The sequence below is a fragment of the Hemitrygon akajei genome, chromosome 10 (genome assembly GCF_048418815.1).
Source record: "Hemitrygon akajei chromosome 10, sHemAka1.3, whole genome shotgun sequence".
Taxonomy (NCBI): Eukaryota; Metazoa; Chordata; class Chondrichthyes; order Myliobatiformes; family Dasyatidae; genus Hemitrygon; species Hemitrygon akajei.
In genome coordinates this window covers 145,159,086-145,186,347 of record NC_133133.1, presented here as the reverse complement: position 1 = coordinate 145,186,347, position 27,262 = coordinate 145,159,086, and the positions used below count along the sequence as shown (strand labels likewise).

At 41.1% G+C, this 27,262-nt stretch overlaps 1 protein-coding gene across 1 annotated transcript in view; it reads left to right on the top strand.

The window, feature by feature from the left end:
• Positions 1–27,262, top strand: part of LOC140734770 (ninjurin-2-like) — a 228,060-nt gene that overhangs the window by 131,422 nt on the left and 69,376 nt on the right. The gene's annotated exons all lie outside the window — the stretch shown is intronic.

Here is a 27,262-nt window from a genome sequence, read left to right as displayed (position 1 = left end):
CACAATTGAAGAGGGCAATTGAGGGCATTTTGAGGTAACAATGTAGTGCAGCCTGGAGTTGCATGCAAGTCAGATCAAATGTGAGGTTTCTATTCCAAAAGCAGAAAAATCTGTTGCATTTTTTAATGAAATCAACACTTTGGTGATCACCTTTTTCCCTGAAATTTCTCAACAAATGACTGAAGGTATTGAATTTTTTCAGTATGTCATTTGGAATATGAGTGAATGAACACCGGATTATTAGTTCAGAACTAGAAAACCAGTGCCCTTAAAAAGATTTTGTTGTTTAGCTGTGCAAGGGACAAGAGGCTGCGTCTTTTGAGTAGTTAAAAGAAATATTCTATTTACTGCCAGTTTGAAGTGTTACTGAGTCACAGAATCACACGGCTTAAAAAAAAGCTATTTGGTCCAACTGTTCCATGCTTATCTAAGCCAGTCCTATTTGTTCATGTTTGGTGCATATCGCTCTAAACCTTTCTTAAACATCTACCTGTCCAAGTGCCTTTTAAATATTGTTAACGTACCTGTCTCAAACACTTTGTCTGGCAGTTTACTCCACATACTGACTACAGTCTCAATGGAAAAAGTTGCATCTCAGCTTCCGAATAAATCTTTCCTCTCTCACCCTAAACCAATACTGTCTGGTTTTTGATTCTTCATCTCTGGGACAACGACTGTGTACCTTAACCCTATCTATGGCCCTCATGACTTTATTACACCTCTTCTTTCATTCTCCTCCTCTCTAAAGAAGTCCCATCCTACTCATCCTGTCTCCTTATCTCAGACCCTTGAGTAAAGGCAACATTCTTGTAAATCTCCTTTGCATTATTTCCACCTTAATGGCATTTTTCCTCTTGAAAGGTGACCAAAACTCAACACAGTATTCCAAATGTGACCTCGCATCTGGAAGATAACATCCCGACTTCATTCAGTGCTCTGTTGAAGGCTAGCATGGTATAAGCCACCTTCACCATCCTATCTACCTGTAATGCCACTTTCAGGGAACCACGTACTGGGCCCTTCCATTCTAAAACAGTCTCCAAGGTTCTGCTGTTCATTCTGAAAATCTTACCCTGGTTTGTTCTCTAAAATGCAAATAGCTATTTAGGTGCCGTCTGCCAACCTACTGACCATGCCTTGCACTTTCTCATCAACATCCTTAACATAGGTGACAAAGATATTAGGGGAAGATTAAGATATAGTGATACATCAAGAATACTCAGGTTTGTGAGAATGAGTATGTCAGGTCAGGGGAGGTGCAGACTGGAATTATGACTAAAAGTGAGCTGAATGGGAAGATATTATGTGGTATATGAAATCATAAATTTTAATAAAATTTATTCCACAGTAACGTGAACTTATTATAATATACAACTTATAGAATTTGTTAATGTATACATACTAAATAATTCGAATATTTCAGGGATAGATTCCTTTTCCTGGAACTGGCAGGCACATGGTACCTTTTTGATTACTAATTTAATTGGTTCAGTACAGCATTGTGGACTGAATGGCTTGTTTCTGTGCTATACTGTTCTATGTTCTAATATAATATTGCAACTCACTGGTTCCCTTAACCAGCACATTCTCTCCCACAGTTAGCGACAACAAACAGCCTGGAGACAGGGAGGAGTATCTACCTGTTCTGCTGTGGGTTTGTCCTTATTGTCAATTCATGGCAACTTGATAGAAAGGGTAGAGGGAGTGAAACAGAAATTTTAATTCTGACTGGTCCTGGAGGTCAGAAGTCAGAAGGGTAGATTTAAAATAATTATAGGATTGGAAGGGAGAATACCAAAAAGTGGTACAGATCTGAAACTCACTGACTGAACAAGAGGCAGAAAACACTTGAAGAGCCATAGTCTACAGATTTATAGACCTTGTGGTAGGATTAGGCTGGGTAGCAATCTTTTGGTGTTGACGCAAAACGCTGTATGGTGTTTTATACACTTTCCATGATTTTCATAATTCTAAGAAACAAGGTGTTAAATGGGCAGAAGGATGAGAGCTTGAAGGGGATTTATGTACTGCTCTACTGTATGTTCTGATATAACATTACAACTGCCTGATTCCCTTAACCAGCATGTTCTCTCCCAAGTTAGAGTCAACAATTCTAAGAATTATAATTCTTAGAATTATGGAAATCATGGAGAGTGTACAACACACCATACATACATTTTGTGCCAACATCAAAAGATTATTTGGGCAGCAAGAATGAAAATGATTCATAGCTTGAGGGGGGGGTTAGAGTTCTAACATATTCTGTCATGTATTCCTTGGGGCTTTTCTTCTGTTTCGTGGATATCCGCGAAGAGTAACAATTTCTGGTTGTATACTATATACATTCTCTGATACTTAATTAAACCATTGCATTACCACATGCTGTAAATTCTTGGTCTTAGTTGCTTTATAGTGGAGTCTCTGCACAGAGCCACAACACTCATCCACGTTGCAGAAGGAAGGATAATAAAGAGAGATTGTTACATTTCTACAGTTGCCTCATCTAGCATCTGCTAAAACATCAGCAGAGAAGCAGGAAGATCAATAACTCCAGGTTTGGTCAGGGCAAGATATAGAAGGTGTGTGTTTAGTTCTATAGAAGAAAAGTCAAAATCAACTGAAAAATAAATAAATATGATTCTATATGTGTTGCAATATCTGTTCAGTAGGATGTGTTGCAGAGATATCTATTCATTATAGTGTGCTCTGGTCAAGCAAACTGCTGCTGATATCAAGAATCAATGAAGAGTGAGTTTTGCAGTATTTTGATGTTGGATAAAATCCTGTGTTGCTTGTAGTAATATTGCTTTTGTGGCTCCCAGTTATTGCCTTGATCTTCCCATCAGTACATTAGCATCTGATATCAAAGCACCGCAGGCACTTTAATCATGAATAGCAACCTGGTTATTGAAGCTTGGAGCACTTCGACCTTGCAGTGCTTAGGAAATATCGGATTTCAAAATAGAATTGAGTACTTGTTTGCGTGAAAATTCCACAAATCACAGCATATAGTGACATGTTTGTCTTTATATCCATCCAAAATACAATGTAGAACCAACTTCTGGTGCAGTTTAGAAAAAACAAAATTTAATCAACTTCAGCTACTTTAAAATAGTTATGAAGTAACATTTTCCTCTATCTTGAAAATGTTGGATTTGAGATTCTAGTGATGAGATCATTCTGCAAAAGCACCACTTGTCATAATGTTTTTGCCATTCTGCACAAGAACTGGTTATTTATTGTCAAAAAATGCAAATGTTGTAAAAGAGGAAAGTTTGATGATTTTCTACTCCAAAGCAAAATTAAAGAATGACTTACTTTTAGTGCCTTTAATAAACTCTGCATGGCCAAATCGCAGTATGGGATTTAAGTACTTCCCTGAAAAAAAACGCAGACGCTGTTGCAATGTGATAAACACAGGAGTTGATTTTGCACAGCGCAGTTCCCCAGACATCAGTGGTTCAATATTTACACTGTGCTCCTGAAAACATTTATCCAAAAGTAGTGTTCAGTGGTCAAATCCAGTTTGTTGAAATTTGTGCTTTTAAAACTCGGACAATAAAACAACTCGAGCAGGCAATTATAACATGGATCTGCTAAATTATGCAGGAAAGTTAAAAAGAAACAGGAAATGCTCTAACATTATTTCAAAAGCCTGGCTTTATTATATACAGACCTGGAAAATAAAGTGGAGACAAATAATTGATCTGTCCAACCTGAAGACATTGAATTCATTTTATTGGTAGCAGCTCATTGTTCCTCATCACTCAGCAGCTTTTCATAAGGCAGCCTGGGAGACTTGAGTACAAGTGACAAAAACCTACATCATTTGTTCATTCTAAGGTCATTCAATTCTCATTCTGAAAATTCTGAACTGATTTAATACTTGCTTGCTTTGTTTTTGAATTTTGGACTGGACCTAGGCTAAAGGTATATTCGAAGCTAAATATTTGCAGTATGTCTAAAGCCTGTATCGTGCGCTGCTTCAATGAACGGGTTTCACATTTTCAACAGAGACAGTAAGGAAAGAGGATTACTAAGAAATAATTGCACAGTTTTGCATTGTTGCAGTTTAATAAATCAAATAAAAGATAATAGAGGGGGTTATGAAATGAGGAAAATGTTTTGCAATCTGCCATTTTAGAAATGGAGTAAATTGGATTAAATTCAGTCCTGAACTGATTCCTCCTATGTCCTATATCAGTTAATTTAATTTGGGATTTTACAGAATGCAGGCAGCTTCAAAAAACCACCCAGGACAGCCAATTCTTAGAAAAATAGGAGAAAGTGGGGAAATATATGACTAACTTAGGAAAAGAGTAGCATTTGAAATATTCTCTTTATGAGTCTTGAAGGCAGTCAGATAAACTCTAGGAGATAGCTGTAACCTGTTAATGCTAACTGCAACGAAGCCAGATTTATCCTCTACAGCTAGAAGGGACTTGTATATAAATGTTATAAGGGAAAAGGTGCCAAGAAGGGCAGAAAATACTAAGCAGTGGGACTAATGTCATGATTGCTTCGAACCCCTGGCTCATTTAGGGTGGGCTAGATGGTCCCCTGTGTCATATGATTGTGTGACTCTGTGAACAGGACATTTATTGTCAAGTTAAGGTGTCATCATAAGTGAATCCATAATTCTTTCCATATCTCATATCCACATGTTCTATGTTTTGAAGAACCACTCTGTCTTTTCCTGTCTTAGCACATCAAGTTCAAGGAGCCATGGTGTCCAGTAACAGTCTTTGTGTGGGTGTCTTAATGTTATGAACACTAACTTTTCTCCAAGAGACCTGCTTAAAAATACAGAATCATCGCTCAGTGCTGGGTCTCCCCTGCTCAGTTGGTAGAATATCTCTGCCTTCAGCAGCGCTGTTCCCGCCACACATTCCCCTCCTTTGTTCCCATGACAGCGTGATTGATTGTTTCTGAATTGTGCGATTTGCCACACAGCCGCGGTTTAATGGCTCCGGATGAGTGACAGCTGCAGCCACAGTGCCTCTGATTGTTCAAAATTCTTCACCCGGTGAACTTGTGGTGATGTCATGCATGGTTTATCCCTGACATCATCAGAAAGAGCCTGAGCACTGACTAGGGCTTATCAGGTCATCATTGGTTAAGGTCTAATTAGTGGCATTATAATGCAAAGCCTGCAAGCTATTTCAATGACTAATGCCATGCTACAAAATGAGGTACTGTTTATAGTCTGCAACTTGTTCTATTTTTTTCAGAGTCCATTGTTGCTTTAAAATCAGACCAGTAATTTGCTTGTTCCGCTGTGGAGAAGGTGTCTAAGTGCTTTCTCCGGCACTCCAGAAGGTGGTGATTTAAGGTGGGCATCGTTCTCATACATTGCCCGACTAATGGGTGAAGTTCCTAGTACTAAAGCCACAGAACCATACAGAGCCTGAATGGGTTTAGTAGTTGCTAACATCCCTCTAACTGTGGAATTTGCCTTCATTAACAAGATCAGGCTGATCACAACGGCTCACTGCCTGCACGAGACAACACACATACGCAGCTCAGCAGCATTAAAAAGCTCAAAACTATTCGTCCAACAGACGCGTCTGAGTCAAATCCTTTGTTGGTATGATTGTTCCTAAACTGTGGGATTAACCACAGAGCAGCAATTCAATGGACCCTATTCCAGAAGGCGGACAGTCGCATACAACATGTTGTCTGATGGTAGGGTGACGTTACAGAGGAGGAATTGCCCCGATTTTCAGCTGGAGGAGAGGACGTTGGGAGAGCTTCTTCACTTCACATTGCATTTCAGAGAGGAAATTTCAGGTGGCTCCTAGAATTGACACTGGTTGAGAAGCTGGAGTTCACTGTGATGAAGTGCTTTGAGAGATTGAAAATGAATCTCAGGATTGCATATGCTGACATATATTTATACTTTGATAATAAATTTACTTTGAACTTTGGTGATGAAAGGTATCAACTCCTGCCTGAGAAGAAATTTGGATCCACTCCAATTTGCCTGCATCAGATGCCAGTACATCGGTTCTTCTCTCAATTCTGGAAGATCTGGAGGGCAAAGGTGCATACACCAGGATGCTCTTAATTGACTACAGCTCGGCATTCAATACTGCCATCCCCTCAAAACTAATCAATAGGCTCCGAGTCCTTGGTCTCAATATCTCCTTGTTCAATTGGGTCCTCAATTTCCTCACTTGCAGAGCCCAGTCAGTTCAGATTGGCAACAACATCTCCTCCACAATCTCCACCAGTACAGGTGTACCACAAGACAATGCTTAGCCCCCTGTTCTACTTGCTTTACATTTATGACTGTGAGGCTAAGCACAGCTCCAGTGCCATATTTAAGTTTGCTGACGACATCACTGTCATTGTCTGAATGGGGGAGACTGAGAATCTGGCTGAGTGGTGCTACAGTAACAACGTCTCACTTAATGTCAGCAAGACCAAGGAGATAGTTATTGACTTCAGGAGGAGGAAACAGGCCCACGAGCCAGTCCTCATTGAGGGAATCAGAGGCAGAGAGGGTCAGCAACTTTAAATTCCTCAGTGTTACCATTTTGGGGGATCGGTCCTGGGTCCAGCATGAAAGTGCCATTAAGAAGAAAGCACGGCCGGGCTTCTACTTTCTTAGAAGTTTGCAAAGATTTGGCATGTCATCCAAAACATTGACAAACTTCGATAGATGTGCGGTAGGCAGTATATTGACTGGTTGCATCACAGCCTGGTATGGAAACACCAATTTTCAATAACCACTTGAGTCAAACAGAACTGAATATGCTTTTAATCTCCTCTGAAGTGATTGGCAGACCACTCAGTATCAAGCTGCAAGCTGCCAGTCAAGAGCACTAACTTGCAGACTCACTAAGAACGAGTCAGAATAAAATTAAACAATATAGGATGAGAATTTTAAATTTTAGATCACTGGGAGCCAATCTAAACTGACCAGAAGAGGTTGGTGGAGGTATGTGTCAGTCATGGAGGGTAGTAATCATCCTCAGCACTTTCAAAGTAAATTTATTATCCAAGTTCATACATCACCGTATACATCTGTGAGATTAATTTTTCCTGCAGACATTCAAGATTCAAAGTACATTTATTATTGAAGAATGTATGTAGTATACAGCCCTAAGTTTTGTTTTCCTACAGACAGCCAAGAAAACCATGAAACCCATTCAAAGAGACACATCTAACTCCCAAAAAGAACAAACCATGCAATTGGCAAAACAGCAATAAACACAGATATAAGACAATAAACCACAAGTCAACGAAACGGTCCAGAAATGTTTAATTTCTACTCAGTTGGGTTCATTCCATTGCTGTGTTGTTCTTTGGTTGCAGGCCGCAGAGCCAGTCCATCCTGATCGAAATCGCTCAAAATAGCAACAAAAAAGGAACAACCAGAAACACATCACAACCTGAACTACAGAGTCCAATCCACAAACCACGTCAATTAAACCTAGCCCAGGGCCCAGAACTCTGGCAGCAACCAGAGAGGGAGATATCAATGATGGCCTGTATACAACAAAGATGGACGAACAACGAATGCGTAAAAGACAACAAAAATCAACCAATGCAAAGATAATCAAATAAACAAGCAAGCAAACGACAAATAACGAGACAGGAGTTGTAGAGACCTTGACAGTGAGTCCATAGGCTATGGAGACAGTTCAGTGTTGGAGTGAGTGAAGTTATCCTCTCTAGTTCAGGAGCCTGATGGCTGAGGGGTAATAACTGTTGCTGAACCTGATGGTGTGGGATCTGAGACTCCTGTACCTAATTCAACACTGAATTCAAAGTTTTAACCACTGTTGTTGTGCATTTAACATTTAAGTAATGTTTGAGTAATCTTGTGTGTATATATATATATATATACAAACATTTGTATATATAGATAAAGCATTCCTGTTCATTTCAGTAATTCATTATGAGTTATGTTTATAAATATGTGAATTGCATACATCATCATACTACCATGTGATACATGGTCACCTCACTTAAAGTAAACACGAAGTTAGACTCACATTGTGGACTCCTATGCCTTCCTTGAATCAGTTGAATGCTTTGAAGTTACAAAACATAACAGCTATGATATGTGAATTTTTGTTTTCTGTTGGTTCAGGCATCTGAGTTACGAGTCCAGCACTATAATGGTTCCACCATTGTACTTGGATGGATTCGTGTCATGTCACGCCTTTCCCCTCCTATTACTGTTTTCCCTGCTACCCATACTTTCTCACCTTACCCTCTCCGGCCGTTTGTACAACAGAGCAAAGCTTCAACTGCCTAAGCATCACTTCTGGATCTTCTCCCTCAGCCCTTGTGTTTCTTTATCTGGCTCCCTCCTCTTTGAAGACACTACTTAAAATCTATTGTCCACCTGCTTGAAAGCTGTCTGTTTACAAACTTCAAACTGTTGCTGTCTGCTGGGCTAGCAAACAGGCAATTTTTAAGGGCCAAATATGTGGAGGAAAGCAAGCCCTGGGCTTAATCCGGAGGGTGAGGGGAGAGGGGTCAGCACAGGGTGGTAGCTGGTGCAGGGATTCTTTGGAGAAATTTGGGGGAAAGTGAGAGGGTTGGTCATTGGCCATTGAGCTGTGAATTGAAGGGGAAGAGTGTTGCAGGAGGCAGGAGATTGGTGGGGGTGGGAGGGTGTGAAGAGGTTGTGAATATCAGATTGTTGGATGGCTTGGAGGACCAGGTGTGTGAAGGGTCTGAGGATAATGATTGGTCAAGGAGTTGGGTTGGAGGTTGATGGACATGACAGGGTGGGACATCAGCGAAGTGCGGGGCACAAGTTTGGTAGAAGGGCAAGGCCGAGAGGCCAGTAGAGAGGATAGGGTCCATGAGCACATTGCACAAGGAAGCTCTTGAAGGACTCTGCTGTTCTGGTTCCTGCTCATGTAGGTTCCCTTAAATAACAATGAAGCAGCATTCCTAAGTATTGTCAAGACCCTGTTCTGCATGAGTGTCCTGCTGATGGCAAGTCCCATGCACGTATGAAAGTAAATTACTGAGTGGTATCAGGCATGAGTTTTGTGACATTGAGTACAAGTTTTTCTCTAAAATCCGACTTGACTAGTATAGACTTAATTATACTGTTGCACCGAGCACTGCTGCTTAATTGAGAGTTATTGCCTTTGATCAAACATGTCCAGCTAAAAGTTCTATCTCTGTCTTAACCTTATGTTGCAGCACCATAAACGATTGCAGAAACACCACAGCTACGTAACATTTTGCATGCCCATCCTCCTTCAGGCATTAGTAAATCAGAAAGACAAAAGAGCCAAAGTGAACTTGCAGAGCTTGTGTGAGTGGTAGGAGGTCCACAATTATCCTTTAGTTTGCATTTTCCACTGAACGTGACCATGTTGCCTAGAAACACATATCGTATGAGGTACAATTTTATGTTTATGTTCCCCCCCCCCCCTTCTATGGCAGCATTGATTTTTTTTCTTCTTCACTGAAGTATGTTGGGATGCTTTTTCTACTTTAATAATATAAAAATACAAACTGTTGTGAGGAAATTTGCCATAACCAAGCTAGTCAGCACTGCAGTGCATCAAGTAGATAGGTCAGTATACGGTTAAATATGGTGGTGATTAAAAGGGTCATTGCAAGTACTTTCTAGAGTATGTATCTTCAACTGGAAAGACCACTGTGATCAGTTTAAGTCAGGCAATTGCTAGTTAGTCATATTGTGATATATTATTTTGTAACTCATGACCCAAAAGGTTTTTCAGTCCTCATACCCCATCCAGTTTATGACAACCATCAAGGTTCAATTTAATAACAGAAAAATATACAAATTCCATTTACCTGTGTTTAGTCCTTCTGGGCCTTTTAGCCCTTGGCAATTCAGGTGTTTCTCTAGATATTTCTTAAATGTTGTGAATTTAATTTTTGGTGAATTGAGATTTATTCAATTCCTGCTTGCCTGAGTACAAAATGTTGATAATAATTTATCGTGCACTTGTACACTTGTGGTTAGCATCTAAAGTTCACAAGCCTTTGATGGGGATTTATCAGACCAGATGACATCTCCTGCTGACATTGATCATATTGACCATGGAACAACAAAATAACAGAATCCTAATGGGGCTCCCAAGAGTTGACAATAAGATTTTTTAAACTGTTTAACTATGTGTCAGCTATCAGGTGACAATAACTGAACAGGAGAGTTTTACTTCTCATTTTCTACTTATCTGGTTACCAGTGCCAGAGTTAGTGTTGACTTTTCATAGCAGGTGGCTGCCTCTGCTGTTAATCTCTCCTGATTTTCAGTCTTTCAACACCTTGAGTTTTGGCTCCAGTGAATCACAACACTGATTCTGCCAGCCGCAGATGCTGAGAAAGAACATTTTTGTGAGAACCAAGCAAAATGTGTTGTCACCACTTTGTTTGAAGCTTTGTCTGACTTGCAACTGGTTTGTGGTTATTCATTGCACTTTACTTCAAACCAGAATGGCTTTAGCAATGTTATCAATATTATTGCAACATAAGCTAATGCATCATTTCCTAATGGCAGGTTAATGAAGGAAAATTACAGAGTTGAGGTAAAGTTAATCATAATGTAAAGTCTGGTGATTTCTTATAGGTTATTAGCCACAGAGAGGCAAGAAACAAAAAGAAGGAATTCACTGCCCCATCATTCTATTCATCTACACTCTGGCTCACAGATTTGGTTTCTAAACATAACTAGTAATTTGTCTATATTTTAGAAGGCAATTGAATCATCATAACATGCAGTTTATTAAATATGTTGATTGCAGTAGCTGGTGACCAGATGATATATTCACCAATCAGAAGTAGGCAAATTTTCCTCACATTTTCCCATCCAGGAATGGAAAACTGAATCAGAGTTAAAATATTGTTATTTTAAACTGTACACTTTATATCATAGAAAATCAAGGAGTTATTTCTTAAAAACTTAACATTTATAAACCTTAAAAGAGGAAAATATGGAGTATATTCATGAAGGTACTAGAGGAAAAAGCATGTATCTTCTAATGGAAATAAAAGAACAAATTGACTTGAGTTTTGCAACAAATAAATGTTCATATGTTACCCTCAATGCAATAAATGTTCCAAAGCTTTAACAAGTTCAAGTTTATTGTCATTCAACCATATGCATGTATATTGCTAAATGAAATAAATAAAGGAGTTTGTCAGTCCTGACGAAGGGTCTCGGCCCGAAACGTCAACAGCGCTTCTCCCTATAGATGCTGCCTGGCCTGCTGTGTTCCACCAGCATTTTGTGTGTGTTGTTGCTAAATGAAACATTGTTCCTTTGGAGCCATGGTGCAAAATGCAGTACATATAGTCACACGTTATGATAATTGTAGTGTTCTCGCTTAGGTGTAAGAGAACTCTGAACTAAACACCGAGGTAAACCGTAGTCAATGAAGACAGGATCACAGTAAGATTAACCGTTTACTGTTCACTCTTCCACATTAGCGTATGGTGAAAACTGTTGATAAAACAATACAAAATTTGTACAGTATTTGTTTCCTTCTTTTTTAATATTATTTATTTATTGAATTTTAGAGATTACAAAGAATAAATGTGATAATAAAATAGTAAGAAAAATTATATTAACCCTCCCCGCTCCCCTTAACCCCCCCCTTAACCCTTATCTAAAGAAAGAGAAAAAAAAGAAAGAAAAGTGAAGAAAGATTTCCTTCTTGATATCACATTTACATCGTAAATACTTGCAAAAGTAAAACTACAACAACTACATTACATTAAAGTGCAACATACAGTCAGAATCTACCTACACCATTGACTGCTTTAAATACACTTCAACACAAACTATCCGCAACTCTTTAAATAACAAAAACATAAACCTTATCAACCGTCATTACTTTTAACAGAATCAGCGTTAACATTTTAAATTCAACATATCGATTATCTCATGAACTTATGGCGTTGCTTCACTGATGTTTCTAGTGCGTAGAAAGAAAACTTTTCTTGAGCTGATCCTGCACATGTGAGCCCCCTCCTTCCCCTTTCTCCAAACCGGTATTTTCCCACAAGACGTGGCGAAACCGGGTGTGACGTCATCGCATGCTGCGATATATCACAGACAATGAATTTACTTTAAACAATCCTAACTTTAACTAAAAAATGCTAACAAACAAATTACTAAAGCGAAAATATTATAAACTAAACAAATGCCATAAAGGCAACACAATAATACTCAGAACTTGTCTGGTGAGACTTTGTAGGCAGAACTGAGGAATAAGAAGTATGACCACGTTAATAGGGCTATAAAACAGACCATCCAACAGTCCGAGGGATTTAGAGGAACGAATTTGTAGAGAGATCGTAGACTGTTGCAAGAAACAGAAGGTTGTTACGGCAGGTGATTTTAACTTTCCACACATTGACTGGGAATCCCATACTGTAAAAGGAGTAGATGGGACAGAGTTTGTCAAGCGTGTTCAGTAAAGTTTTTTTAAATCAGTACATACAAGTCCCAACGAGAAATTGTGCAATACTTGATCTGCTATTAGGGACTGAGATAGGGCAGGTGACAGAAGTTTGTGTAGGAGAACACTTTGCATTTAGTGATCGCAATGCCATCAGTTTCAAAGTAAATATGCAAAAAGATAGGTCTGGTCAGTGGGTTGATATTTTAAACTGGAGAAAGGCCAATTTTGATGGTATCAGAGAGGATCTGGCAACTGTGAATCGGGACAGGCTGTTTTCTGGCAAAGATGGACTTGGTAAGTGGGAGGCCTTCAGAAATGAAATTTTGAGAATATAAAGCTTCTAGCAGCCCTTCAGGATGAAAGGCAAAGATAACAGGTGCAGGGAACGTTGGCTTTCTAAAGATATTGAGGCCCTGGTATAGAAAAAAAGAGGTGCATTACAGGTAGGAACAAATAAGGTGCTTATGGAGTATAGGAAATGCATGAAGACACTTAAGAAAGGAATCAGGATGGCTAAAAGAAGTTACCCTAGCAGACAAGCTGAAGGAGTATCCTAAGGGATTCTGCAGATATGTTAAGAGCAAAAGGATTGCAAAGTACCAAATTGGTCCTCTGGAAGATCAGAATTGCAACCTATGTGTGGAGCCAAAAGAAATGGGGGGGAGGGACCTTAAATAATTTTTTTGCATCTGTATTTATTCAGGAGATGGCACAGAGTCTATATAAACAAGGTATTGGAGTATAAAAATTGCATTGTTTGCTGTGTAACCAAAACTATGTAGTCAGCTTTGAACTTGCTATTTGCTATGCATGTATCCAATTTAGTAGGAGAATGAAATCTTAAGAATGTAGAAGACAATGGTGTGTTAATGAGAGGTAGCTAAGAGATGTAGATTAGAACATTATTAAGTCAATAGGTAGCCAGCTTTGAACTTGCTATTTGCTATGCATGTATCCAATTTAGTAGGAGAATGAAATCTTAAGAATGTAGAAGACAATGGTGTGTTAATGAGAGGTAGCTAAGAGATGTAGATTAGAACATGATTAAGTCAATAGGTAGTCAGCTTTGAACTTGCTATTTGCTATGCATGTATCCAATTTAGTAGGAGATTGAAATCTTAAGAATGTAGAAGACAATGGTGTGTTAATGAGAGGTAGCTAAGAGATGTAGATTAGAACATGATTAAGTCAATGGGTAGAAACAATAGTGGCGGATGTACTTGTGATGCGCAACTATAGACCGATTGGATATGCTAATGCAACTAAACCAGGAGATTGCTATAAAAAATGCTAAGTACAAGGATCGGTGGGCAATCAGCGACTAGCTCAATGACTGTCTCAGCTTTGATTTGCAAATTAACGTTTAACCCTTCTTGAAGAATCTTCTGCGTCTCCTGGTCGTTTGTGGGGCACAAGAAACCACGACAAAATGGCAAAATGACATCAACTTCATGTACTCTATACAGTTTACAAAGAAGGAGGTGTTTGTTGTCTTGAGGCAAATTGAGGTGGATAAATCCCCAGGGTCCAATGAGGTGTTTGCTTGGACCCCATGGGAGGAAGGGCCCTAGTGGAGATATTTAAACCATTCTTAGCAACTGGTGAGGTGCCAGACGATCCAAGGATAGCCATTGTTGTTCTGCTGATTAAGAAGAGCTCTAAAAATAAACCAGAAAATTATCAGCCAGCGAGTCTGATGTCTGTTGTGGTACAGTTATCGGAGGGTGTTCTAAGGGACCGGATATATGGATATTTGGATAGATATGGACTGATTAAGGATAGTCAGTGTGGCTTAGCGCATAGTCAGTCACGTCTAACCAACCTTATAGAGTTTTTCAAGGAAGTTACCAGGAAAGTTGATGAAGGCAAGGCAGCGGATGTTGCCTACGTGAACTTTACAAGTTATTTGACAAGGTCCTGTTTGGAAGGTTGGTCAAGGAGCTTCAGCGTTCGACATTCAAGATGAGGTAGTAAATTCGATTAGACATTGGCTTTGTGGGAGAAGCCAGAGAGCGGTAGAAGATGGTTACCTCCCTGAGTTGAGGCCCATGACTAGTGGAGTGCCACAGGGATCAGTGCTGGATCTGTTGTTGTTTGTTACCTGTATCAATGATCTGGATGATAATGTGGTAAACTGGATGAGAAAATTTGCGGATGACACCAAGATTGGGGGTGTAGTGGGCAGCAAGGAAGACTATCAAAGCTTGCAGCGGAATCTGGAGCAGCTGGAAAAATGGGCTGAAAAATGGCAGATGGAATTTAATGCAGACAAGTGTGAGGTGTTGTACTTTGGTAGGAATAACCAGGGTAGGACTTAGACAGTGAGTGGTAGGACACTGAGGAGTGCAGTAGAACAAAGGAATCTGGAAATACAGGTCCATAATTCATTGAAAGTGGCATCACAGGTAGATAGGGCTGTAAAGAAAGCTTTTGACACATTGGCCTTCATAAATCGAAGTGCTGAGTACAGAAGATATGATGTTATGTTAAAGTTGTCTAAGACATTGGTGAGGCCTAATTTGGAGTACTGTGTACAGTTTTTGGTCACCTACCGACACGTAAGATGTAACTAAGATTGAAGGAGTTCAGAGAAACTTTACAAGGATGTTGCTGGGCCTGGAGGACCTGAGTTATATGGAAAGATTGAATAGGTTAGGACTTACTCCTTGAAACATAGAAGATTGAGAGGAGATTTGATAGAGATATACAAAATTATGAGGGGTATAGATAGAGTAAATGCAAGCAGGCTTTTCCTACTAAGGTTGGGTGGGACTACAATTAGAGGTCATGGGTTAAGTGTGAAAGAAGAAATGTTTAAGGGGAACATGAGGGGGAAATTTTTTCACTCAGAGGGTCGTGATAGTGCGGAATGAGCTGCCAGCACAAGTGGACCATGCAATCTCGATTTCAATGTTTAGGAGAAGTTTGGATCAGTACATGGATGGTAGGGGTACAGAGGGCTACAGTTGCAGTGAAGGTTGATGGGAGTAGGCAGTTTAAATGGCTCGTTATGGAATGGAAAGGCCAAAGGGCCTGTTTCTGTGCTGTATGACTCCATATAATTACGATTCAGTACATACAGTCGCAAAGTACTATTAGCACAGTTCACTGAGTGGCATGGCCTGGAGACTGACATGTTGACATAAAGTACAACACATTGATGAAGTTTGAGCCGTAGATGTAGTGTGTATGGATTTTAGCAAGGCATTTGATAAGGTACCCCACAGAGGGCTTACTGAGAAAGTAAGGAGGCATGGGATCCCAGGGGACATTGCTTTGTGGATCCAGAACTGCCTTGACCACAGAAGGCAAAGAGTGGTTGTAGACTGGTCATATTCTGCATGGAGGTCGGTGACCAGTGGTGTGTCTCAGGGATCTGTTCTGGGACCCCTTCTCTTTGTGATTTTTATGTGACCTGGATGAGGAAGTGGAGGGATAGGTTAGTAAATTTGCTGATGGCACAAAGGTTGGGGGTGTGTGGAGGGCTGTCTGAGGTTACAGCAGGCCATTGATAGGTTGCAAAACCGAGCTGAGAAGTGGCAGATGGAGTTCAACCCAGAGAAGTGTGAAGTGGTTCATTTTGGTAGGTCAAATATGATGGCAGAATATGGCGTTAATGGCAAGTCTCTTGGCAGTGTGGAGGATCAGAGGGATCTTGGGGTCCAAGTCCATAGGACACTGAAAACTACTGCGCAGGTTGACTCTGTGGTTAAGAAGGCATACGGTGTATTGGCCTTCATCAATTGTGGAATTGAATTTAGGAGCTGAGAGGTAATGTTGCAGCGATATAGGACCCTGGTCAGACCCCACTTGGAGTACTGTGCTCAGTTCTGGTTGCCTCACTATAGGAAGGATGTGGAAACCATAGAAAGGGTGCAGAGGAGATCTACAAGGACGTTGCCTGGATTGGGGAGCATGCCTTATGAGAATAGGTTGAGTGAACTCAGCCTTTTCTCCTTGGAGTGACAGAGGATGAGAGGTGACGTGATAGAGGTGTACAAAATAATGGGAGGCATTGATCATGTGGATAGTCAGAGGCTTTTTCCCAGGGCTGAAATGGCTAGCACAAGAGGACACAGGTTCAAGGTGCTGGGGAGTAGGTACAGAGCATATGTCAGGGGTAAGTTTTTCACGCAGAGAGTGGTGAGTGCGTGGAATGGGCTGCCGGCGGCGGTGGTGGAGGCGGAAACAATAAGGTCTTCTAAGAGACTCCTGGAATGATACATCTAGCTTAGAAAAACAGAGGGCTATGGGTAAGCCTAGGTATTTCTAAGGTAAGGACATGTTCGGTACAGCCTCGTGGGTCGAAGGGGCTGTATTGAGCTATAGGTTTTCTATGTTTCTGTTACAAACACATTAATCAATGAACATTTGCATCCAAGCTACATGAAGAAATTTTGGAGCAGATGGTCTGAAGTTTAGTCATAGAAGTTTTAAGAATCTTCATGAAGAAGTTTAAGAGAAGTGGAGAAGAAGAGGGTTTAACAAGGGAATTCCAGAGATGAGGACCTTGGGAGGTGAAGATGTGGCCAGTGAGTGCAGACCACTAAATTCAAGCATGAGGAAAAGGTCAGTGTAGGAGGAGTCCAGCTATCTCAGAAGGAGGTGGGGAACACAGATGTGTTAGGTGAGAAGAATTGGAAATAGCGGTGAAATTTGGTGTGAAGTGAAATCAAGTCTTGCTTGCCTCAGATCATTACAGGAGAATGACCACAAGGGCTATGGTTGAAAAGGACTTATGAATGTGGTTAGAACCCATGAACCAGTATTTAAAACTACTATCAAGTTTAAAGAGGGTAGAGAAATAAAAGGTGGCCAGGAGAGTGTTGAATAGTCGAGTCTCGAGATGCAAGTTGTGCATGAAGGTTTAAGCATCTTAGAGCTGAGGTATGGATGTGGCTTTTGGGAGTTTGGTGGGGGGGGGGGTGGTGATACGCTAAAAGTTAGATATTTTTAGTGTTGTTCTACAACCCTCTACAAAATTCCTTTGGGAAATCGTTGTTGGGAGAGGTGGGTAGGTTGGGTGTGAATATAGCACCGATGTTACAGCAGCTTGGCTGCATTTCAGACAGCTGAAAGGGAGAAGGATGGTTAGTGAGCAATGTTTGCAATGGGAACAAAATACAATCTTCCATTATTATACTTGCTCATTCAGAACTGAATGTTGGCTGGTGGTGTGATTACTTGGAGAAGATAGAAAGATTGGGAGAGGTGGTTGTGAAATGGCATTGAGTCATCATGTGGAAATGTGTGGAATCTGCCACTGTTTCTCCAGATGATATAACTGAGGAGATTAGGAGGATCTGAGAGTCAGTACTGTGGCATCAGATGCATAGGGACTAGAATGCAAAGAGAAGGAAATGCAGGTACCTTTGGCCAGGTAAGAAGAGCGACAGATGTGTGCAGTCTCATGGGATTGAAGAAGGTTGTATGAGCAACCACACCAAAGGCTACAGTTGACATGGAGTGATAGTAGACACCTGCCATAATCAATTAAGATTTTGTCTGTGACACTGACAAGGGTTTTTTTTTCAAGTACTGTGCAGGGGTAGAAATATGAAATGTCAATAAATGTGGGGAAACACACTTAAGATCTTTGGAAAGGAATTGAGGCTTGGCATTTGGTGGTTGTATTTAAAATCAGAGGTCCAAGGGTAGTTTATGTTTTGGGCGTGGACTGGTGGTGTTAGAATATGAAGAAGGTGGAGACACTGCCCAAGGAAAGAGAGCTGTTGACATTGAGCTAGCAAGTACTTTGGGCTTATAGTGCAATAGTATTGAGAAAGCTCCAGACCAACAGTCTTCAAAGCAAAGAAGCTATTTTGGTTATGGCATTAATGAGCTGGAGGGGTTTGCCTTTCTTATCCAGGTGGAGTTATAATTTAATGTATAAGTAGGGATCAAAATATGTTTCAATTGTATTCACTGGAATTCAGAAGAATGAGAGGGGATCTCATTGAAACCTATTGAATGTTGAAAGACGTCAAAGCCTTCCCCGTAGTGTGTGCACAACTGCTTGTCAATTAAATAAAAGCACGCAAGTGGAGATGGCTTTAATTGTGTATCCACATTGCAGCGAGAGTGACAGAACAACCGCATGTGTAGACAACAGATCAATACGTAGGGCTGAGCAGAAAGGTTATTGTTCTCAAAGAATAGATCCACACATTACAAAACTCGCCACGCTTCCTCCACTACGTTGACAACTGCTTTGATGTTGCTTCATGCACCCATGCTAAGCTTGACAGATTTCTCAACTTTGCCTCTAATTTCCACCCTGCCCTTAAATTCACTCGGTCCATCTCTGACACCTCCCCCCCCCCTTTCTTAATCTCTCTGTCTCTATCTCTGGAGACAAACTGTCAACTGACTTATTTTATAAGCCTACTGATTCCCACGGTTTTCTTGACTATACTTCTTCCCACACTATCTCCTGTAAAAAAACACTATTTCTTTTCAATCCCTCGTTCAATCCCTTCCCACCTATGTTCGTGACACTTCTCATGCTCTGGATTTTTTCAATGATTTCAAGTTCCCTGGCCTCCATCGTCTTATTTTCACCATGGATGTCCAGTCCCTATATACCTCCATCCCCCACCAGGAAGGTCTCAAAGCTCTCCATTTCTTTTTGGATTCCAGACCCAGCCAGTTCCCATTTCTGACACCTCCCTCCCCTTCCTTGATCTCTCTATCTCTATCTTTGGAGACAGCTTTTCTACTGATGTCTACTATAAGCCCATGGACTCTCACAGCTACCTGGACTATTCCTCTTCCCACCCTGTTACTTGTAAAAATGCCATCTCCTTCTCTCCATTCCTCCGTCTCCATTGCATCTGCTCTCAGAATGAGGCTTTTCATTCCAGGACGAAGGAGATGTCTTCCTTTTTTAAAGAAAGGGGCTTTCCTTTCTCCACCATCAACTCTGCCCTCAAACACATCTCTTCCATTTCACGCACATCTGCTCTCACCCCATCCTCCTGCCACCCCACTAGGGATAGAGTTCCTCTTGTCCTTACCTATCACCCCAGCCTCCGTGTCCAACATATAATTCTCTGTAATTCCCGCCATCTCGAACGGGATCCCACCACCAAGCACATCCTTCCCTCCCCCCCACTTTCTGCTCTATGCAAGGATCGCTCCCTACGTGACTCCCTTGTCCATTTGTCCCCCCCCATCCCTTCCTACCAATCTCGCTCCTGGCACTTATCCTTGTAAGTGGAACAAGTGCTACGCCTGCCCTTACACTTCCTCCCTCACCACCATTCAGTGCCCCAGACAGTCCTTCCAGGTGAGACAACACTTCACCTGTGAGTCTGCTGGGGTGATATACTGTGTCTGGTGCTCCCAGTGTGGCCTTCTATATATTGGTGAGACCCGATGCAGACTTGGAGACTGTTTCACTGAACACCTACGCTCTGCCCACCAGAGAAAGTAGGATCTCCCAGTGGCCACACATTTTAATTCCATGTCCCATTCCATTCCGATGTGTTAATCCATGCCCTCCTCTACTGTCGGGATGAAGGCACACTCAGGTTGGAGGAACAACACCTTATATTCGGACTGGGTAGCCTCCAACTTAATGGCATGAACTTTGATTTCTCTAACTTCCGTTAATGCACCTCCTCCCTTTCTTACTCCATCCCTAATTTTTAATTTTTAATAATTTTTTTCTCTCTTACCCTCTCACAATAATTCCTTGCCTGTTCACCATCTTCCTCTGGTGCTCACCTCCCCTTTCTTTCTTCCAAGGCCTCCCGTCCCATGATACTCCCCCTTCTCCAGCCTTGTATCCCTTTTGTCAATCAACTTCCCAGCTCTTAGCTTCATCCCTCCCCCTCCTGTCTTCTCTTATAGTTTTGGGTCTCCCCCTCCCCCTCCCACTTTCAAATCTCTTACTATCTTTTCTTTCAGTTAGTCCTGACAAAGGGTCTTGACCTGAAACATCGACTGTGCTTCTTCCTATTGATGCTGCCTGGCCTGCTGTGTTCCACCAGCATTTTGCGTGTGTTGCTTGAACTTCCAGCATCCACAGATTTTCTCGTGTTTGCTATTTCTTTTTCTCAGTTTCTTCACCTCTACCATATCTGTTGCCAGGACACAGCTTTCTGTGCAGGACATCAGGATGTCCTACTTCCTCCACCATCAACGCTGCCCTCACCCACATGCCATTTCCCGAACATCTGCACTCAACCCATCTTGCTGCTGCCTTAACAGTGATAGAGTTCCTCTTGTCCTTACCTACAACCCCATGGGCCTCTGCATCTGACGCATCATTCTCCACAACCCCCGTCATCTCCAAAGGGATCCTACTACTAAACATAGTCTTACCACATCCCCCAGCTTTCGGCAGGGATCGCTCCATTTGTGATTCCCTTATCCATTCGTCCATCCCCATTAATCTCCCTCCCAGTTCACTTGTCCATACATCTCCCTCATCTCTATTCAGGACCCCAAACAGTCCTGCTAGGTGAGGCAACACTTTACCTATGAATCTGCTGAGGTCGTCTATTGTTTCCAGTGATTGCAGTGTGGCCTCCTCTACCTTGGCCCATTGCAAAGTGGGGGTCCGCTTTGTTGAGCATCTCCACTTCATTCACCAAAAGCAGAAATTCCCGATGGTCAAACCCTTTAATTCCGACATGTCAGTCCATGGCCTCCTTTTGTGCCAAGATGAGGAAGCAACACCTTATATTCTTTCGGGGTAACCTCCAACCTGTTGTCATGATTATAGCTTTCTCCTTCCAGTAGAAATATTCCCCCCCCCCCCGTCTCTAATTCCCACTCTGACCTTTTATCTCTTCTCGTCTGCCTATTACTTCCTCCTGGGTCCTTCCTCCTTTCGTTTCTCCTATGGTCTACTCTCTTCTTCTGTCAAATTCCTTCATCTCCAGCCCTTGACCTTTCCCACCCACCTGGCTTCACCTAACACCTACCAGTTAGCCTCCTTCCCCTTCCCCTCACCTTTTTGTTCTGCCATCTTTCCCCTTCCTTCTCAGTCCTGAAGAAGGGTCTCATACTGAAGCAGCAACAGTTTGTTTATTTCCGTAAATGCTGCCTGACTTGCAGAGCTCTCCTGCATCTTGTGTGTATAGCTTTTGCGAGAGTAGATGTGGAAAGGATGTTTCCTATGGTGAGAGAGGGTATAAAAATAGAGGACAACCTCAGAATAGAAGGATGTCCATTTAGAATGGAGATGAGGAGGAATGTCTTTAGCCAGAGGTTGGTGAATCTGTGGGATTTGTTGCCACAGGCAGCTGTGGAGCCAAGCCATTGGGTATATTTAAAGCAGAGGTTGATAAATTCTTGATTAGTCATGGCATGAAGGGACACTGGGAGAAGGGAGGAGATGGGGCCTGAGAGGGAAATGTATCAGCCATGATGAAATGGTGGGCCAGACTGATTGGGCCAAATGGCCTAAATCTGCCATTATCTGTATCTTGTGGTTATACAGTTCCTATACAAAAATGTAGAAATGACACACACACTTTGTAGGAAATATCTGAATGCTCTGGCACTGCTGATGTTGAACTTTAACCTTTTTCTATTTTTATCAGTGTTGGAAAATCAGTCAGTGGGATAATCTATGTTTATACAGGACGGGAATGTTTATGCAAATTCTTAGAATGCGTACAACCTTGTTTCACAGCTGAGACCTTGGTAGTATCCTTCAGTGGAGACTGTGGTAAGAGGAAGGCCCCGATTCTGTTTTCCCGTGACTTCGGCTATGAATTGAGTCTTTGAGTTCTCAAGCTGTGATTCTAAAGTGAAACATTGATGTCTTCACCATTTTGTTTGCTCATTAAATACTGTAAAATGTTACATGTTTCTTGGTTGGGAGAAATCCTTGAGAGACATTTAATACATTGCTAGTGCTTTGGAATTTCACTTATTAAAATAAGTGTCATTTATTCTGCAGAATTAATTCCCTTTTATATTGACTTGTGAATTGATAAATTGTGTTTATTGCTGATAAAGGTGTAAGATTAGTTTAGTTCTAATTATTACTGCCATTTTCATGATGGAATCAATATCCTTACAATAAAATTACAGGTGATAAAGTAAGTAAAAAATGATTTCTCGTAGGATATTCAGACATCACAAGAATGCTCATTATTATTGTCTTATTGCATTATTTCCATTTTGTAATGACCTATAATTTAGAGTCATCGAATAATACAGGCCTTTTAACCTAGCTAGTCCGTACCAACCAAGATACCCCATCCAAGCCAGTCCCATTTGTCTGCATTTGGCCCAAAACCTACTAAACCTTTCCAATCCATGTACCTGTCCAATTGTCTTTTAATTGTTGTTGTTGTACCTGCCTGATCTACTTCCTCTGACAGCTACTTCCACGGAGATACTACACTTAGTGTTTTTTTAAGAAAAGTTGCCCCCCGGGTTCTTGTTAAACCTCTTCCTTCCAACTTTGAACCTATGCCTCCTCGCTGTTGATCCCCCAATCCTGGGAGAAAGACTAAGTGCATTCACCTATTTGTACCCCTTATAATTTTATAGACTTTTATAAGATCACCTATCTGTCTCATACACGTGAAGGAATAAAGTCCTAGCCTGCCCAAACTCTCCATATAACTCAGTCCCCCAATTCCTGGCAACATCCTTGTAAGTCTTTTCTGCTCTCATTCCAGTTTTATAATATTTTTCCTGTAGCAGGATGACCAAAACTGAACCAAATGTTCAAAGTGGAGCCTCTGAAACTTTCCGATTTTATACTCAGCACCCTGACTGATGAAGGCCAGCATGGCAAAGCCTTCTTCATCACCGTTTGACTCGACTTCCAGTGAGCCCTGTGCTTGTACTCGAAGATCCCTCTGTTCTATAACACTCGCCAAGTCTCTACTATTCATTGTGAAAACATTACCTGAACTTGACTTGAAAAATGCAACAAACCACGATTATATGAATTAAACTCCATTTTCCATTCCTTGGCCCACTTACGCAGCTGATCAAGATCCCTATATAATTTTAGATGGCCTTATTTGTTCACTATATTCGCCTATTTTAGTGTCATTTGCAAACTTACTCACCATAACTTGTGCATTTTTATCCCATTTGTTATAAATGACAAACAGAAATGGGGCCAGCACCAACTCCTGAGCCACACAATAAGCCACCGGTCTGAGAAGCATCCTTCTACCATTGCCTTCTACTTTCTACCTAAAAGCCATCAGTGCATCCAATTAGCCAGCTCTCTCTGGATTCCATGCAATTTAACCTTCCAGAGCAAACAATCATTTGGAACCTTATCAAAGGTCTTACTGGAGTCCACATAAACCACCTGCCTTCAAATTTTCCTAGTCACATCAAAAAAAAAAATCAAGTTCATTAGACATGATCTCCCATTACAAAGCCCACAATTACCTCTAATCAATCTTTGGTTTTCCAAATGTCTCTGTATTTTATCTCTCAAAATCCTCTCCAGTAACTTACCTACCACCGACTTACTCCATAATTCCCAGGTTTTTCTTTGCTGCCCTTCCTAATAAAGGCACAGCATTGATCACCCTCCATTCACCGGCACCTCACCCATGGCTAACAATGATGCAAATTTCTCAGCCAGGGCTCCCACAATTTTCTCTTTAGCTTCCCACTGTTTTCTTGAATATACATGGTTAGCCCTGGAGATTAGTCTACCCCCATACTTCTTAACTCGTCCGGCAGTTCCTCTACTGTTTTGTGGAGTATGGCACAGACTTTCACTTTTGCTCATTCTGAAATCTGCCTGCCTTTCCCAATGGTAAAAACAGAGGAGACAACTCCACACAAACATGACCCTTTGGTATTCGAGGTGTCCTATTTTCTCACTGGTTACTCTTTTCTCTTTATATACTTACAAGATCTCTGGATTTTCCTTAATCTTCTCTGCCAAAGCTATGTCATGCTCTACTTTTGCGCTCTTGATTTCCCTCTTCAGTACACTCCTATTTCTTAATCAACTTTGTTCAGATAGAAACAATCTACACTACTTGCTTATCATTACAGAATGAGAGGATTTTGAGTTTTAAACAATGCAAATTCCAGGCAAAGAAAAGGAAATGCCATGAATTGATACATTTCCAAAAGCACCTCAAAGCCAATAAGGTACTTTTGAATTGACATCACTGTTGCACGTGGGGAAATGAGAAGTTATTGATAAATGAGTATGATGGGATATTGATATATGAATACAATGAGATATTGATTATATTGTTATGTGTGGATCAGTGATGTGGTGGTGCTTCATTGTTGCTGGGTCCATGAACACAGGGGGAGTGCTGTACCTTCATCAGAAAGAGCATATCTGTTTCAGAAGGTAACTTCACCACCCATTTTGCCAGGCCTACAGCTAGTAGGCAATAAATGTTGGCCTTGTCAGCAAAGATAAATATTTTATAAATAAATATGAATTTTTTAAAAATTAAAAATTCCACCAGAGAAGCTGGGAAATATTTATTCAGTGAATTAAAAATCTGTATCCAATGGGCGAAAGCACTATCATTAATGACGATCATTAATATCTTGGGCAGGATATAAAAATCAATCTGGCTTGTGTTACGTACCCCGTAACTGGGTCACTTACCAGCAAAGATAGAGCGGTCCGTTGAAGTCTGATGGTACTATTTTTAACAGTATTTATTGATAGAAATACACAAAAATAATATCAATGCAAACACACAGATAATATACTTCGTCAATACTAAATCTAAAAGCGCGGGTATAATAATAATCAGTAAGAAATAGCTCTATCGTTGTCTAGGGGATAATGTATTGTCCGATGGAAATATAAAAGTCACTTTAGTTCAGTCAAGCTGTAGGCTGCAGCCTTTGGTTGGAGAGAGAGACGGGTTAAAACTTGCCCATTCCTTTTATGATGTCAATCCCTCGAGAGTCGTTGGGAGTTGAGTTCCCTGTTGTTAGCTAAAAACCGTTTTTCCGTGGCAAAGGCCACCGATTCCGGGCAAATGGAAGCGGATGCGCGTGGTCTTCCACCGGCTTTCGCGCGCGTGGTCTTCCACCGGCTTTCGCTATTACGGGATCGCTAGCGTTTCTTCTGGTGCGTCTGAGGGGCTGTTCCCACAGACCCTCTTTTTATCCTGACTCACAGGGTCTCAGTTGTCAATCAGGTTGGGATGATGCAATCCCTCCACCAACCTCCCCCTCAGTTCATTGCCTGGGGCTTCGATGCATAGTACAGGATGCAATACACAAGTCCGTCTCCAAGAGACAATAGCCGGCATCAATGGGTCCGCCTTTCGGAGGCCAAGACACATTCCAACGCCTTGTGGATTCTGCATGTCTTTCTCTCATTTCCTGGGTCTCCTGAACTGACTCAATAGTGATCTTGCGATTCTCACAAAGGAGGGGGCTATCCCGCACCCTTCGGCCCCTCAGAGCTGTGGTACATTCATAACACTTGTCAGCATGTTGTAGGGAAGGATGTCTGGCCAATATGCATCTTCTACCTGAAAGCATGTGCTTGAATCTTTAATAGATTTTGCAAACCAAAAATATCAAGGCCAACGAAGGATGAGCAATTTAGGCTGGTCTTGCCAGCAGAACCTTGTAAATGAGTAAAGAAAAGTAATTTAGATCTAAAATGTGTAATATTCTTGTCAAATTCAGTTATTGTTAAGGAGCTGGAGTACTAGTTTAAGAGGGATTAAAACTTAGCTTCAGATCTTGACCATAAGGTTCTAATGGTTTGGAGACCATTCCACACCACTTAATATGCTGGAGGTTTGACTGAATCCTTTGTCTAAACAGTGGTTGGACCAGTCTGAACTTGCATGAAGTTCTGTGGAAAACAAGACAAACAGGTTTATTTCATTTATAAAAAGGTTGAACTTTTTTGCATGAGTATTCCAAACAGATCCAGGGGCCTGGAAGTAAAATGTGTAAAGCAATATCCATCACAGAGATGTTACTGGCTAGAAAAATGGCTGGAAATATTATGTTCATAATACAAAATCCAAATACAACAGATGCTGGAAATCTAAAACCCAACATAAGAATATTGGAAAAACCCAACAGATATACCAGCAGCCTAAGGGAGGGGAAAGGCCTGCAAAAGTTGAGGCAGACTTTTGGATATGTGGGAATCTTGTGCTGTATGCAGATTGTTATTAATGCTTTTGGTGGTTGGAAGCACAGAAATAAAAATGGCTTCTTACACAGAGCTGCATGTGGTTTTAATTGATGAATTATGAGTGTCATTAGTTGAATACATCCGACACTGTTGTTGCATGTGAATATGAGCAAAGATTACCCTTAAGTTTTTTCTCCCCCAGGATTAAGTATGGTTTGTTTTTCTGAAGCTGTGGAACAGTGTGGTTTACTAAGTTCAAGGTGATTCAGATTTCTGTGCCTGTGCCAGTTGCATCAAGACATAGTTAGACACGACAGCTGGTAGCACTGATTCTTTCAGTGGTTCAGTTGAGTAATAGACTGAATATGTTATAATGATGAAACACTTGTTCAACAGAAATATGATTGCAGAAATGTTCTCAATTTTAATTGTAAAAGTTGATAAGATCATTGTTGGCTCCAGCTAACCTGAAGAAAGGGCATTTGAAAAGTTGGTTAAGGGAAATGAAATGCCTGGTGCCATTCCGAAGTACTGCAGCTGAAGGGTATGGAGTTAACAGTTGGAATAAGCATTCAGCTATTTTCACAGTTTTGAGAGAGATGGCTAAATGTTGCCAGTATGGCAAGTTTAGTGGCAATGTTATGAGACCACATAGTCAATTATGAGACACTGATTTCATGCAAACATTTTCAGTGATCTAAGAGGTACCACAGATGGCCTCAACTCAAATAAAGAGCAGGGCATTAACACCGTGTGCATGCAATTA